This window comes from Eumetopias jubatus, unplaced genomic scaffold, assembly GCF_037043125.1.
Source record: "Eumetopias jubatus isolate StellerSeaLion01/CBP00866 unplaced genomic scaffold, mEumJub1_p1.0 scaffold_17, whole genome shotgun sequence".
Classification (NCBI taxonomy): Eukaryota; Metazoa; Chordata; class Mammalia; order Carnivora; family Otariidae; genus Eumetopias; species Eumetopias jubatus.
Window position 1 is genome coordinate 53717451 of NW_028274823.1, and position 15521 is coordinate 53732971.

The 15521-nt window shown below is 43.4% G+C and overlaps 1 protein-coding gene across 6 annotated transcripts in view; it reads right to left on the reverse strand.

Annotated features, from left to right (window-relative positions):
* KAT6B (lysine acetyltransferase 6B) overlaps window positions 1–14218 on the reverse strand; it is a 180122-nt gene extending 165904 nt beyond the window's left edge. Inside the window, exons 1-2 of one of the 6 annotated variants that reach the window (XM_028109534.2) lie at window positions 14145–14218; window positions 3054–3123 (exon numbers count right to left, since the gene is read on the reverse strand). The gene's annotated coding sequence lies outside the window, so the exon portion shown is untranslated. Of the gene's footprint in view, window positions 1–3053; window positions 3124–12724; window positions 13112–13830; window positions 13937–14144 lie in introns of those variants that run through there. The other 5 variants (XM_028109533.2, XM_028109532.2, XM_028109536.2 and 2 more) reach the window with 5 other exon arrangements.
* Between the last annotated feature and the right edge of the window lie 1303 nt (window positions 14219–15521).

Genomic DNA, 15521 nt, shown 5'->3' on the forward strand with positions numbered 1-15521 from the left:
TGGTTCAAGATATATGTCTATCATAAACATAAAACCAACCTCAAGGAAAAAGTCTATGACACAAAAACTCTGAGGAAAGTAAAACTGACCCTTGAACAATGGGGGGAATTGTCAAAAATCGATGTATAACTTTTGACTCCCCAAAAACGTAACTACTAATAGCCTACTGTTAGCTGGAAACCTTACACAACATAAACAGTTGATTAACACAATTTGTATGTTATATGTATTTTATACTGCATTTTTAACAATAAAGTGAGCTTGACAAAAGAAAATATTATTAAGAAAATACATTTACAGCACTGTATTTATTATCAAAAAACAAAAACAAAACAAAACAAAAACCACGTGTAAGTGGACCCACACAGTTCAAACCCATGTTGTTCAAGGGTCAACTGTACATTAACTTTACTTCAAGAAATCTTAAACTTGAAAAAAAAAAGGCAATAATCCTGATTCTCTTTCAGCTAGATATTATATTTCCCAAGTCTCACATGTAAGAAAATTTCCCAACTAGCCACTTCTACAGAATCATATCCTCCCATCCCTTTACAAAAGGTCTGTGACACTGTCTAATCCACAGGTTAGAAAACTGAAACTAATATGGTAATATAACCCTTCACCTTTTAAATAATATACCATTCTAGGTATCTTAATACCTGCTCAATACAAGGAAGGTTCATACAAATCCGATTCCAGATAAACAGTGGTACTGCTCTCTGAAAGCCTCCTGGTGTACACCAAAACCACCCTACATCTCCAGTCTGTATTGAGTGCACCTGCAAAGAACACCAGGAGAAAGTGCCCTGGCCCGGGAGTTTGGTCAGACCTGGGCTCTAATCTTGCCTTCCACTGATAATATCCACATATGAACTCTTTTTATAGTTTCAAGTTTACAGAGCAGGCTCACATGTAATTTGTCACTTAATCTGCAAGACAACTCTATGGGTAAACTGAGGTTCAGGGGAAGATGGAACTCACTCAAGTTAACAGTCTATAGTAAACTTAAGGCTCAAATGCCATTATTCTAAAAAATCCAAGTCCAGCGCTATCCTCACCTGAGCCACACCTGCCTCTGAAATCAGACTAATGGTATGAATACTAGCTCTACCAACATCTAGCGGAGACACCCTGGGTAAATGAGTTAAGTTTCAGTCGCCCTACCTGTAGGGCAATAATAGTATATCCCTCACAGGAGTGTTAAAAGAGAATTACGTGAATATGATATCTAAATAGTCAACATACAGTAGCTACCCTCACTTCCCATTAATGCAATGTCTGTACGCTTTGAAAAATACCTCATAAAAAAATTAAATTTATCTCTGGTTATTTATTTAATGTACCTACAAGGGAAAAATAACATCTTTCCTCAAAACTTTAGCCAGATATAATGAAAAACATAACATTTGCTCTGTTGCTGAAAAACTGGGCCATTGAACTATACTTGATCAGTCAGCTTGAAAGAGGCAATTTAAAAAGGACTGTCCCCTTTGCAATCAGTAAACTGTAGGTTCACTCCATTTTTTTTCCCCTCGGATTCAGAAACCTGGGGCTAAAGGGACTGGAGAGGTCATCCCATCTTATCTCTAGTTATCCAGTAAAAGATCCCTTGTTCAATAACCCCAAGAGATGGGCCATCAGTTTTAAAATACCTCCAGTGACAGAGAATTTATCACTTTTTGAGGCAGTTCACTCCACTGTTGGACAGCTCTAACTCTAATAATATATTCTTTGCTCACAGGAGCCAAAATCTGTCTTCCCATAACTTCTGCCCTTTAGTCCTGGTTTCCCTAAAACAACCCCAAGGAATTCTTACTAATTCTTTAATATGACAGGCCTTCAAGTATTTGAAAATAAGAATCTTGGGGCGCCTGGGTGGCTCAGGCATTAAGCGTCTGCCTTCGGCTCAGGTCGTGATCCCGGGGTCCTGGGATCGAGCCACGCATTCGGATCCCTGCTCAGAGGGGAGCCTGCTTCTCCCTCTCCCACTCCCCCTGCTTGTGTTCCCTCTCTCACTGTGTCTCTCTCTGTCAAACAAATAAATTCTTAAAAAAAAAAAAATGAAAAGAAACTTTTGAAAACTTCTAAAACTGAACTCCGTTCTACCTCCCGCCCTACTTTAGACCACTCATATTCCAGTTCCTTAACACTTCCACATCACATGGTTTCCAAGCACTTCCTTCCTTCTTTTGCTTATTCACTAGTTTGGCTAATGCCCATCTTAAAATCTGGCAGTCCAGGCATTATCCAAGTATAAATGTAATCCAAGGTTACATGAACTTTCTTAACAGCCCTGCCACACAATTGACTCATGCTAAGCATGCAGTCCAACTAAAAATCCCAGATCTTCTTCAAAAATGCTGTCAAGCTGAGTCTTTCTATTCCCTTCTTTGTGCAAATATAAATGCTGGAATTTAAAATTTACTCCAGTTCAAGTTCATTTTGTTGGTGGTTTGAGTCTATCTTCCAACCTGTCAGATCATTTTGAATCTCGATTCTGTCATCTATGTCATCTACAAATCTAATAAGCACTCCCCTTTGTGTCATTATATAAATCACTGAAAAAATGTTAGACTTGGAAGATGGTGTGTTTAGGAATGAACTCACTGACTTTCATAATGCAACTACTTTCGAGATAGAACATGGGAATCACTGTGTTATTAAGTTTAGAACAGGACACATCTTTTCAAAGTAAAACAGTTTGGGGCAAAATTTCATTAGAAGACATTTCACTATGTCCAAATAATTTTTTCATCTTTCATCATTTACCCAGGATGAATCAACTAGTTTAATTTGATTGTACAAAATACAACTACAGGAAGCAGGAGGAGAGGTCACAGAGAAATATCCAATATTGCAAAGGTGGTCTCAGGTATTTTGGTTACACAAGTAAATGAACATACCTTAAAACAAAAACTAATAAATACTCAAAATATACCTTCATGACAAGCTATTACCACAATCTTTACAATCAACAGAATCATTCATATCCATTAACAACACATTTCATAAAACTGACATTCTGTATCTTAAAATATAATAAGGGAAAATACCAGAACTGGAACTCCAAATGTATTAACAGTCCATGACAAAAAAGAAGATTGTCCAAATCTTCAAGCAAATCTGCCAAAGGAAAAAAAAGTAAATGTTAATTTGGTCATAAAGACATCCTTCAAATTCAGGAACCATCTATCGATCTTCACAACTATCCAATACAACAACTGCAATGAGCTTATTAGCACTTTACTTTTGGTGCTATATTAACTCTTTCCTACCACTTACGGTTATTTAAGAACATGAATTCAGGACAGGAAATGAAGCCCCAAAGCAGTGCTTAAAGAAACAAATTTGGGGACGCCTGGGTGGCTCAGCCAGTTAAGCGACTGCCTTTGGCTCAGGTCATGATCCCGCTCCAGGATCGAGTTCCGCATCAGGCTCCCTGCTCAGCAGGGAATCTGCTTCTCCCTTTGACCCTACCCCCTCTTGTACTCGATATCTCTCTCAAATAAATAAAATCAAATCTTAAAAAAAAAGAAAAAATTTTGCTCTTAACTTTAAGACCAGATATGTTTCCCAAATTTTAAAAACTCAGGTTGTGATAGGGGCACCTGGGTAGTTCAGTCAGTTAAGTGTCCGATTCTTGATCTCAAGGTTTTGAGTTCAAGTCCCACGCTGGGTGTGGAGCCTACTCCAAAACAACAACAACAGGCTGTGATAGAGTCTAAGAAAGAATCTTATCACGGGAAAAAAAAATCTTGGTATTACTCAAATAGCCCGGCAGGTATAACATTTTGTCTGAAAACAAGAAAGTCAAATGCTGTTTGAAGCTCAGTTACTAAGTTTCCAAGAAACATTCACAATTTGTCCCAAAGGTCACCTGGCATCTATGTACTGACTGGATGTCAAGATATGGCCAATAACTGCACCTAAGAGAAGAATGTACCAGTTTCCTCAAGAGTCACTTCAGGACAACAGTGATCATTTTCACTTCAAAGGCAAAAAATAAATTTAAAACAACATTGTGAATAACTGCATTTTTGATCTTATACAAAACAACCAAGCAACCTTAGATCCTCCTTTTCCCCTCCCCCAGCCACAGACACACACACACACACACACCCCACTCCTCAATTTAATCTCAAAATTAGCTCTCATCTGACACCAACCAACAGAGTTAATTAGGCAGAAGCAGATGTAACTCAGCAGCTCTATGCTACAACCAGAATCAGTGTTAAAGCATACACACACACAGAGCTAGGAGAGGAACAAAATCAGTAGTCGCTTATCTGTAGCCAATTCTCAACTAAACACATGTATCTTATCCACTGCAAATTTTTTTAATCTTAGGCAGGTTTGTTACTGACATCCCGCTGCCCCACTATAAATTGGTATATGCTAAGAGAATAGATTGAAAACCAATTTAATTTTAGTCTAAGCAGTATCTAACTAGAAAGGCAAATCTACAGGAGAAAAAATGCATAATTCATTCAAAAGCCAAATAGAAATGCTTTTTTCCCCGATTTGGAATTAGCCACACCACTTCTCTTTTTCAGAGCACTAGGATTTGTTTTACATGTAGATAGGACATTCTATCAGACATACAACCCTAAAAATCATTATTCTCTTTTCATTTTATTTCTCTAAAATGAAAGTTGGACTAAAAGGCTATCAAAAAGAGAGGGAATCATTCCAAATTAATTCTGGGGACTCATGCGACATCAAATTAAATTATTCTATTTTCTACAGTTTTGAATCACTTTATTTTTAACTACAAAATAGTATCAGTAAATTATATGGTTGTATGGATGTATTTACATCATTCATTACAAACTATTCTAAACAGATCTAGAGAAATGCTTAGTCCAACACGAGCTTTTGGCTTCATTAGTATTATATAAATATCAACACTATTCAGAAATATTCACATCAGCATAAGAGGAGTCAAAATACCCTGGATTATAAATATTATGTGAAACCTCCTCAACGCTTTCACTAAAGCTGTGTGTTGTTTCAAAATCAATGTCATTAACACTCGAGTCGTATCATAGATGAGCCAAAAACAGTGGTTAAAAAAAATAAAGATTAACAATAGAGTTCACTCTTTTGTCATCCCGGGTTTTACTTGCTAACAGTTATTTTTAGTTTTCTCACTTTTATTTGCTCCTGGATTCTTTCACAGCCTATTATGTAACTGAGTGAGGATCCACAAATCTTAACAGTATCTTCTGAAACAGAACATACAGTGCTTAAGGGAAGAGACCTTAACTTTCTTTCTTGTATAACCACTCAGCACAGGCTATTTGCACACGTGCTCAAAACAGTGTCCACAGTTAACAAGTATCTGCTACCTGACAACATCAAACATCATCCCATTTGTTAACTTTCAAGTCCTGGATATAACTATTTCCCAGAAAATTAATGCTCAAGGCCCCAAATATGTGGATTGGAAGAAGAGGATACAAATATTAATCAAAGAACCACCAACAAAATTTAGGAAGATATTCCCTGTATGCAGCCCTATGGTAGGTACTAGAGGCATAAGAAGCAATTCAAAAACAACAAAGCACTGTTTGGTAGTTCCTCAAAAAGATAAATAGGAAATTACCATAAGACTCCACAATTCAACATCTAAGTATATACCCTGATGAACTGTAAACAGTTACTCAAATAAGTACACACACACACACACACACACACACACACACACACACACACACACACACGTTCATAACAGCACTATTCGCAACAGCCAGAAAGTGGACGTAGACCAAATGTCCATCAACAGTTGAATGGAAACTGGGTGATGGGCATTAAGGAGGGCACACAATGGAGTGAACACTGGGTATTACATGCAACTGATGAATCACTGAACTCTACTTGAAACTAAGAATACACTAATGTTAGTGTATTAATACTAGTAATAATACACTATAATACACTGAAACTAATAACACTGTGTTAATTAACTGAATTTAAGTAAAATAAAAATTTTTAAAAGCAATAAAGTAAAAAGTTAAAAACAAACAGGTGAATGGATTAACAAAAGATGGTATATCCATGCAGTGGAATATTATTCAGTCATAAAAAGAAATGAAATACTGACACATGCTACAGTGTGGACGAACCTTAAAAATATGTTGCAAAAGAAGCCAGACACAAAAAGTCACATATGGTATAATTCAATTTATATGAAACAGCCAAAATAGATTAATTCATACATAGAACATAGACTGGTGGGGCCTGGGGAGTGGAGAGATGAAGAGAAACTGCTTAATAGGTAAGGGATTTTATTGTAGATTGATGAAAAGGTTTTGGAACTAGATAGAGGTGGTGGTCACGCAACACTGGGGATGTACTAAATGTCACTGAATTTGTTTACTTTAAATGGTTAAATTTATATTATGTAAATTTCACCTAAGTCATTAAAAAAAAAGAAGAAAGCACTAAACTATAATACCAACCATTTTCTGACACCTACTGTGGGTCAGGCGCTTTATAAAGATTATCAGTACATGTACACAGATTATCAGTAAACCTTAAAACAACTCTGTAAGGTAGCACTGTTGCCCGATTTTGCAAAAAGAAAACTGAGACATGACTCGGTCAACGCTTCAGATCACTAAGTCATGAATGATTTTACTTCAGATGCTAAAACCTAACTCTTTCCTGTGTCTCCACTGGCTTTCCAAATTAGACTCCTTGGATCTCTTGTGAGAAAGTGCCTCAGGTATCACCTCCAGATGCCCCTGTGGGTTAAACACAAGGGTTACATAACTCCTTGCACCCAACAAAGGAGCTCCATTTTAACACTCCCATTCCTAATAGGCTTCTCCTGAAGCTTGACTTCACAGAACGGTTCGTCTGACTACAGAAGGGTAAAAGTCTGGAAACCAGTGTGACTTTACCTTGCTGAGTGGGCACAACACCCCTTGAGTGGATGGGACGTAAACTGGACCTTGAAAGACAAGGTAGAACTTGGACAACCTGCCCGGTTTCTTCACCCAAATGAAATGAAAATACAAATTCTTCACGGTCGAGTAAAAACCGACACCGTCTCAGAAGCCCTACATCTCTTTGTCTAACAGGAAGCTTTTAGCAATCTTAATATTTTAGCATTCATTTTCCACTTTGTATTATGCTCATTTGTGTCCTGACCTCATCTCCCTTACTAGAACTGTGAAATTCTTAAGAGCAGGATTCATGTTTGATTTCACCTTTGTTTGCCCCTAGATTTCCTAGAACCACTGCTTGAACACGAGAGGGGTGCCGTGCCTATTTGCTAGATGAACGCATCAGTGAATGAATGAAGGGAATCTAGCAGAGGGCACAGGAGCTAAGAATGAACTGCCTAAAAAAAGGGACACCAAGTCCATGTGCATGCCTTGAGCCAGTTAGGCGCTGAATAGAAGTAAGAAAGTTGGATGTAACAAAAACCAGGCTGGGGCGTGTGAACATGACAGATGAAGTAATAGGAAGCCAATGCAGGAGTAGTGACACAATACGGCATAGTGAAGTGCACCCACACACATGCACAAATTTGTTGAATGTCTGAATCACTCTGGCAATAGTATCCATCCAATATAAGTTGAAGGGAAGGATGACTGCACAAACAAAAGCAACCAGGACTTCATCTCTCCCAATATCAATCTTGTTCAACTTATATTTATGAGCCTAACTCACCAGCAAGCCCAGAGTAGGCACTCAATAAATGTTAATTGAATTGAGTATTTAATTCCCCATTTTTTGAGGAATAATACTAAATTCTTTCTCACTACTCATTAACATCGAGTGTTCAATTCACAAGCTAATAATGTTTTCCAAGGATTTTTAAGAGCCTAAATCACCATGAAAATTATCATTTCAACTAATACATATATTAATTGGAAGTTTAATTTTTCATGTCATGCTCTCCTAGTTGACAATATCCTTGTTATGTCATTAAACTGTAATTGTGTAAAGCTGCTTCAACAAACAATAACTGAACCATCAATAAACTATTACGGCTTCCATAATCCCTAGCAAAGATTAGTTTCAACATCATCATCACAAATTAGTAGAGACATGCCCCCAAATCTCCTGGTGAAGCCCAAGAATTAGGTTTGCATAGTCATCCCCACATCTAAGTGCTCAATAGTTTCAGTCTCTAAACTTTAATCACACTGTTAGGAACCTCACAGGAAGTATGATCCCTTGTAAAACAGAGGATTTTAGAGACAAGATGAAAAGTCATTTGAAGTCATCAGGCCTTTGGAGCCAGGGTACACTGATTGGTAATGATATTATTATAATTAAGCACTCTCACTTAAGAAATAACTAAATTTAGAATGTCTTTTTTTGGCATTTAAAAATTCCTATTCAACCCTAGATTTCTTCCTAATTATAAATTAGCTTTAACCAGGTTTAATGACAAAGACTGAGAACGAAGTATTGAGAAAAAAAATCTGACATCTGAGTATTTAAAAAATTATTTTGAAAATACAGATCTTAAGAATTCTGCATTAGCTTTATTAAAAATGTCTTCAAAGAGGGTATCTTGTATAGCCTGAAAACCAATTACGGTTCCCCTTTGAGAACCTCAAGAAAACTACAGATCTATTTTTAAAAATGAACACATGTACATATAGTCATTTGCATACAATTTCAAGGGTGTATAGGACCTCTATCACCTATCCCAAGACGCCTTAAGGCCCACTAACTACCTACTTTAACATACACAGAGAGGTCAATAGTTTTACTGAGTTTCAAATAACTATCTCTATGTGTGCTTTTTTTTTTTTTAAGATTTTTTGTGAGACAGACCACGAACGGTGGTGGGGGGGAGGTCAGAGGGAGAAGCAGACTCCCCAGGGAGCCTAAGTGACTCTGAGGCTCGATCCCAGGACCCTGAGATCATGACCTGAGCAGAAGGCAGACGCTTAACTGACTGAGCCACCAGGTACCCCTCTGTGTGCTTTAATGAGGACATGTTACATTATAAGTAAGAAAGTTACTCTCATTGGTTTTGGATATTATCAAATAGGGGTCTGAAATCTTATTCAACAAGGAGGTGTGCTGTGATGGGACATACCTAGAGAGTTCAGGGATCAAGTCCCCACTTTGCCAGCTACCTAAGCTGTGGGATACTGGACATGTTAATCAATCTAAGTCTCAGTTTTGTCCTCGGTGAAAAAGATTATACATCCCTGTTTGGCAGAACTGTTAAGAGGAATAATTGAGATAACAAATATGAAAGAACCAAGGATGGTGGCAGACACATAGCAGGAACACAATAAAATGCTAGCTTATAAAAGGAAAAAGGGCAATACAGTCAGCTGGAGACCTGTAAAATCTAATCTGGTTGAACTTTTGTCTATATGATCATTTTCTCCTAAGAGACAGGGGAAGTCAGCACCTGGCCCTTAGTTATAGTTGCAGCCAAGTAAAAGTTCAAGACAGCACACAGAAGAAAGTGAACAAAAGCAAAAATAGATCTGTAATGGCAAGGATAGGGTCAAGAACAGTGTATTTTACTCATAATCATACATCTTTTAAGGTCAATAAAGCTTTTAGAAGATAATACCGCACAGGAGAATATCTTCTTGACCTGAGGGTAGGAAAAGAGTCTTAAAACAAGACACAAAAAGCACTAACCATAAAGAAAAGACCAATAAATTTGACTCCATTAAAATTAAGAACTTCTGTTCATTAAAAGACACCGTAAAGTAAGTGAAAAAGCAAGCCACAGAATGGAAGTAGGCATTTGCAACACAGACACATGACAAAGGATCTGTATCTAGAGTAAATAAAGAACTTCGAGAAATACCAATAAAAGACACAAGGCCAATTTAAAAAATAAATAAGGGGCAGACTTGAACAGGAATTTTACAAATGAGGAAATTCAAATAGCCAATAAATGTATGAAAAGCTATTCAACCTGATTACTAACCAGTTAAATGCAAAGTTTACCAGATTCGCTAATTTGAAAAGCTGGCAAATATGAAATTTGAAGAGGACAAGAAGCAATGGGAATTCTTGTATAGCACAGAAGGAAATGTGGTCTGGTACGACACTTTGGAAAATAGTTTGACTAGTACCTAGTCAGGTTGAAGACAAGCATACCTCATTGACTAGAGCGACCATACAACTCATCACCCAGACACTTTTGAGAATTAAAGGTATTCTATTAATAATTACACTGTGACAACTAAGCTAGCATAAATGGTCACCCTGCCTATGAACTAGCAATTCCATTCCTACGTATACACCTTAGAGAAACATATGCATGTGTGTAACCAGATGACAAGTACAGGAACACTCACAGCAGCTCTTTTCACAATTTTCCCAAACTGGAAACAACTCAAATATCCAACAGCAGAATGGATGTTTTAAAAAAAAAAAAAATTGTGCAAGATTGTGAGTCTTACAAAAAGGTGCTTAAAGGTGCTTTGGAAATGCAAATTAAAACATTTTCAGGGAAGAAAAATATCCATTCATCACACTTCTCCCAACCATGCAATATTACCATTCTGCAAGCAAAGACTGATAACTGTAGCTCACACATCCCCTACTTTCATAAAGCAATTTTCTTTCTGCCTACTTTATACAAATACAAGCAAGTATATGCATGTGGAAAACTGAAGGTATTTTGTAGAAAACGATCTAAGAGTCTGAAAAGTCACCTGTTAGGAATCCTGGCATTTAATAAAGCCAGACCAGTTGGTTAACCAGTGTGTAAAAATCCATGAAGTTTTTTGAAGTACATTAAAATTACTTATTAAATTCCTCAGCTACCTTTCCACACTCACCCTATTTTACCTTTCATTCACATTATGCCTTACATGTGACAGTTTCAATCTTATCTTCACAAGAAGTACATGAGATAACATTTGGCATAACAGCAATGACAGAACACCCACTCTACTCAGAGGCCCAGGTATGGCTGGTAAGTAAAACTTCTACTGATCATGTTATCACCCCCAACCAGTCATTCCCCTAAATTCCTCCTTTAATGTTACCACCTTCCTCTATCTTCTCTCTCTCTCTTAAGTCATCATTTCACCTCCCCAACCTTCAACCCTAAGTAGAGGTTCTCAGACCCTAAGTAGAGGTTCTCAGGTAAAAATCTTATCCTTTACCGAAACATGCAATATTTTCCTATTCTTCTTAAAAACATAAAGAGATTGCCCCAATTCATTTTGATACATATGTGAAGAATTTATGGGTAAGAATGGAATGAATGGAGTGTTTTATTTCAGGGCTATCCCCGAAAATCTAAGATACACAAGTAAGACAGAAGAATGTACTTCACTCACAATTATACCAAAATAGTAATGATGATAACTTTTTTGGAGCACCACAGAACACTATCCCAACATAATTAATTCCCATTTGCTACTTTCATCTCCTCTCCATATACAGAGGAGTCTTTATATATACTCTACCTTGGATTTCTTCCTACCTCCGCCCCAAACATCCTTGATACTAGGTTTATGGTTCTCTTTTCTTATTTTCCACATCTGTAATTCTTTATCACTATTATCTCACAACCTCTGTCCAATACTCTGTTTATCACATCCCAATACATTCTCCCAATTGCATGGCTTAAACTCCTTCATGGGGCACAGGAAACCATTTGTAATCTAGCCCCTCCTCTTCCTTTGCCCCTTGTCTCCCACAACTTCCTGCACTCTACCCATACCAAAGTACTTATAAATTCAAAAACACACAATGTCCTTTCCCAAGGTAATACTGGAGCTTCCCCGAGACAGACACCCTGCCCAGACACCAGACCTTCAAGACTTCAGCTCAAGTTTCACCCAAGAAATCCAGCCTGTCAACAACCTGGTCTCCCAAAGTAACACCTTTCTTTGCCCTATTCCCACTCCTGGTGCAGTCAACCAAATCACATTCACCCAGATCCACTGCCCAGCCCCACCCATTTTTTTTCCCACATCCACCACCTTTTCTCAATCCCCGTAAGATCTTCTGCTACAGATATTATGCAAGTTCTGCTTTGCTGTCTTATCATCATTCAAGAGTCTCCCAAGCATATCCATGTCATTCTTCCATGTTTTTTTAGTGCTTCATAGACCCCAGACTTCAATTCCAGTGCCAATTCACCCAGATACCTGCTTCCCATCACAGCAACAGTACTTGCTCCTCACTATCTACTCTGCACTGCTCTCAATACCACTCCATATCCACCACACCCAAACCTATGCTTGCTGCCCCAGATAACTGCAATCCCACCTTTCTGCATCATTTCACCTGTCCTCACATACCCCTCAGTTCCCCTTCCACATCTCCAATGTTGCACCTCTCCCTACCCTCACTTTGCACCTGCTTGCACACCTCCCGTTTCCTCTCGCACCCACCCCCTCAGTCTTTCTAGACATTCACGGGCCCCCCACCGTTCCCACCAGGTCACTCCCACTCAGAAAACCCCTCCAAACCCCCGCCTTCCAACCAACCGAGCCCCGCCCCACCCCGGTATCGCCCCGCCCCCTCCACCATCGAGCCCCGCCCCCCGCCCCGGAGGCCCTGCTGAGGGGCGGGGCCTGTCCCTCCTCCCTTTTCCCCCGCCCCCTACCGTCACGCTCAGGGGCAGCCTGACCCCGAGCGGCCCCGCGGTGACCCTCGCGCAGAGGCCTGTGGGAGGGGCGTCAGAAGCCCCCGATCCCCCCACCTTCCGCCCCCCTCCCGCCCAGTCTCCTCCCCCTGGGAATGTGCAGGGTGGGTGACAGACCTGGCCGCGCGCCACCGCCACCGCGCCTGCCGGGGGCGCTGCCGCTGCCTGAGAAAGAAGCCGCGGCTGCCGCCTGGAGGAGGTGCCGTCGCCTCCGCCACCGCTGCCGCCGCCGCCAGGGGTAGGAGCTAAGCCGCCGCCATTTTGTGTCCCCCTGTTGTTGTCGTTGACATGAATCCGACATGACACTGATTACAGCCCAATGGAGTCTCATTAAACCCGAGCCGCGGCCCCGCCCCGGCGCTGCTCCATTGGACGAGACCACAGACACTTAAGGCCAACCGTTGGCCTGCGGGTCTGTCCGTCACCCACACACTAGCCACTCTGCAGCCCATTGGGGCAGGTTCCTGCCGGTCATCTCGCCTCCGCATAGACACACCCCTCGACCCATCATCCCCCCTCCGGAACCACCCCGGGGGTGGGTCCACTGCCAGTACCAATCAACAGACTGCGGAGCCCGCCTCTTCTGGGCACCTATTGGTCCAGGCCTTTTTCTCTCTCCCAGACACCACGCCACCTCTACTGCCACCTACCCGCCCCCTCTACCTCTAGACATGGATTGGATCTACTCGCAGGAGAAGCGCTTGGCCTTATTGGCTGAAAGCAACGCCAATCAGAGGGTTTTTTCCCTCTCCCCTCCCCCACTCAACCCCAAATCCCCTAGCCCGCAGCTAAAGTTTGTGTGAGAGCTGATCGCTGGCGGCGGCCGCAGGATTTAGGGGTGGGCGCGCGCGGGCGCGCGCGGGCGGGCACGCGAAGTTAAAATTCGAGGTTCTCAGTCGCCAGCTCCCGCGGTGGAGCGCGCGGACGGGCGCGCCGCCCGGAGCGTTCCATCCCGCCCCCTCCTCCACCCTCTCCCGTCCCGTCCCGGGCGACTACTCGCCCGCCCCCTGGCTCGCATCCTTACCCCCCACACCCCCCTACCCTGCAAGCCCCAGGCCGGGTGCAGGCAGAACGATGTCGCTGCAGCCTCCTCGCCATCCCATGCCGAAGGGGAGCAAGCCCCCTACCCGCCGGGCGTGCACCCCCCGGCTCCACACTCGCCCGTGTCTGCAAGCACGTGCACCGTTCGCCGCTGCCTCCAGCCACCCCGGTCCCCGGCTAACCTCGCCTGCAGCCCGGCCAATCGCTTGCTGCCCTTTGTTGCTGCAGCCCGGGTCTCCCCGCTGCCTTCCTCAGCCTCCGCCTCGTCCTTTGCCAGCCGCCCGGGTCCGCAGCGCCGCGCTCCCCCCGCCCGGGACCCACCGCCGCCGCCTCCTTCTCCTCCTCCGCCTCCTCCTCCTCGGCTCCGGGCTGCAGCGCACAGAGCCCGAGGCAGCGCCGCCCAGCCCCGCTCCCCCCGCGCCGCCAGCTAGCCCGCCCGGCCCGGCCGGGGGCGCAGCCTGGACCCCGCCCGCCCCAGTCCCCGCCCCGGGGGTACCTGCCTCCGCCCTGGGGGGCTCCGCTTGCCGCCCTCGGGGGAGGGCGGGGATGCCGGTGTCCGCGGGAGGATGGGGAAGCCTGGGCCGTTTGGGGCGGGGAGTGTGCCCGCCAGGGCTGGGACTGAGAGGTGCGGTCCTCGCCAACGCGCCCCCCCCTCCCGCCGCTGTGGGCCCCAAACTTCGTCCTCCGCCCGGGCCTTACACCCTCGGGTGATCGCAGCAGTTTGGGGGTAGGAGATGCCTCGGGAGCTGTGTCTACCCTGATCAGGAGGAAGAGGGAGCAGTGACATTCAACGACCGCGGACAGGGCACGGCGGCAGCATCCTTGGGTGGGAGTGGGGATGTCAGACGCGGGCAGGCGGGGGAAAACTGCCCCCTCAAGATGCCCTCTCCCGGCCTGCGATGAGCTGGAGAGCTCAGAGCTGCGTTCTGAGTGCTTTCTTGGGCGGTGCAGCCGGATGGCAGAGGTGCTGGGGGCGGGGGGAGTGGGGGAAAGACCGCTGGGGGGCCCTTCCCCCCTCTCCTCTAGCCAGCGCTCTAAAGAAGGCTGATGGCGAAGTTCGGTTTTCCAGGCTTCCCCTGGGCCCCCCGAGTTCCTGAGGCCCACATGAGGGAGGCTGGGGCTCCTCTGGCCGCCCAGGCGAGGCCACTCTGACGCTGCCCACATGCCTCCCAGCGCCCTCCAGACTAAAAAGAGCGTTCCTCGCTCTTCCCGAGGATGGATGGGATGCTGGCAGGGGAGACTTCAGAAAATAGGAAAAGTAGGCTCGAGAAATGGCTCCTACAGAGTTGGAGTTCGAAGTTTCCCTTCTGAGGCGCCATTTCTTCGGGAGAGGGAGAACTATGGCTTTGTAAAAGAACCAAGTTCCAGGCTTGGTGGCCTGGATGGAAAACCACCTGTTGACTGAAGTCTGTCCCTGGAATCAGGGAGATTTGGGGCCCTGGCAGGGTGAGGCAAGGTGCCAGGGAGAGGCCCCCGGCTTCCTGCCCTGGTTGCCTCCAACATCCCCATGCCACTGACACTGCAGCAGCATCTTCAATTCCCCATTCAAAACCACTGTGCAAACTAGGTAGGTACTTTGTTAGTGCAACTTATCTCAGACAAAACAAGCAGCACAACCCTGTCAACAAATGCAGAGCACAATACACACTTCACTTTGTAAAGATGTCTGCTCCTCTGGGGGGTGAGCTGCCCCTACTTACATGCTTCTTGGCAACAAGGTGAGAAAGGAGCTAAGACAAAGGGCACAGAGTTGGATGAAAGGATAGAAAAAGGGAGAGGGGAGCTGAAGAGTTGTAATACTACACTCAAAACTGTCACCGGTTCCATTATAAACCCCTTTTATAGGTGTTTTATTACTTGGTTGTTAGTTTTT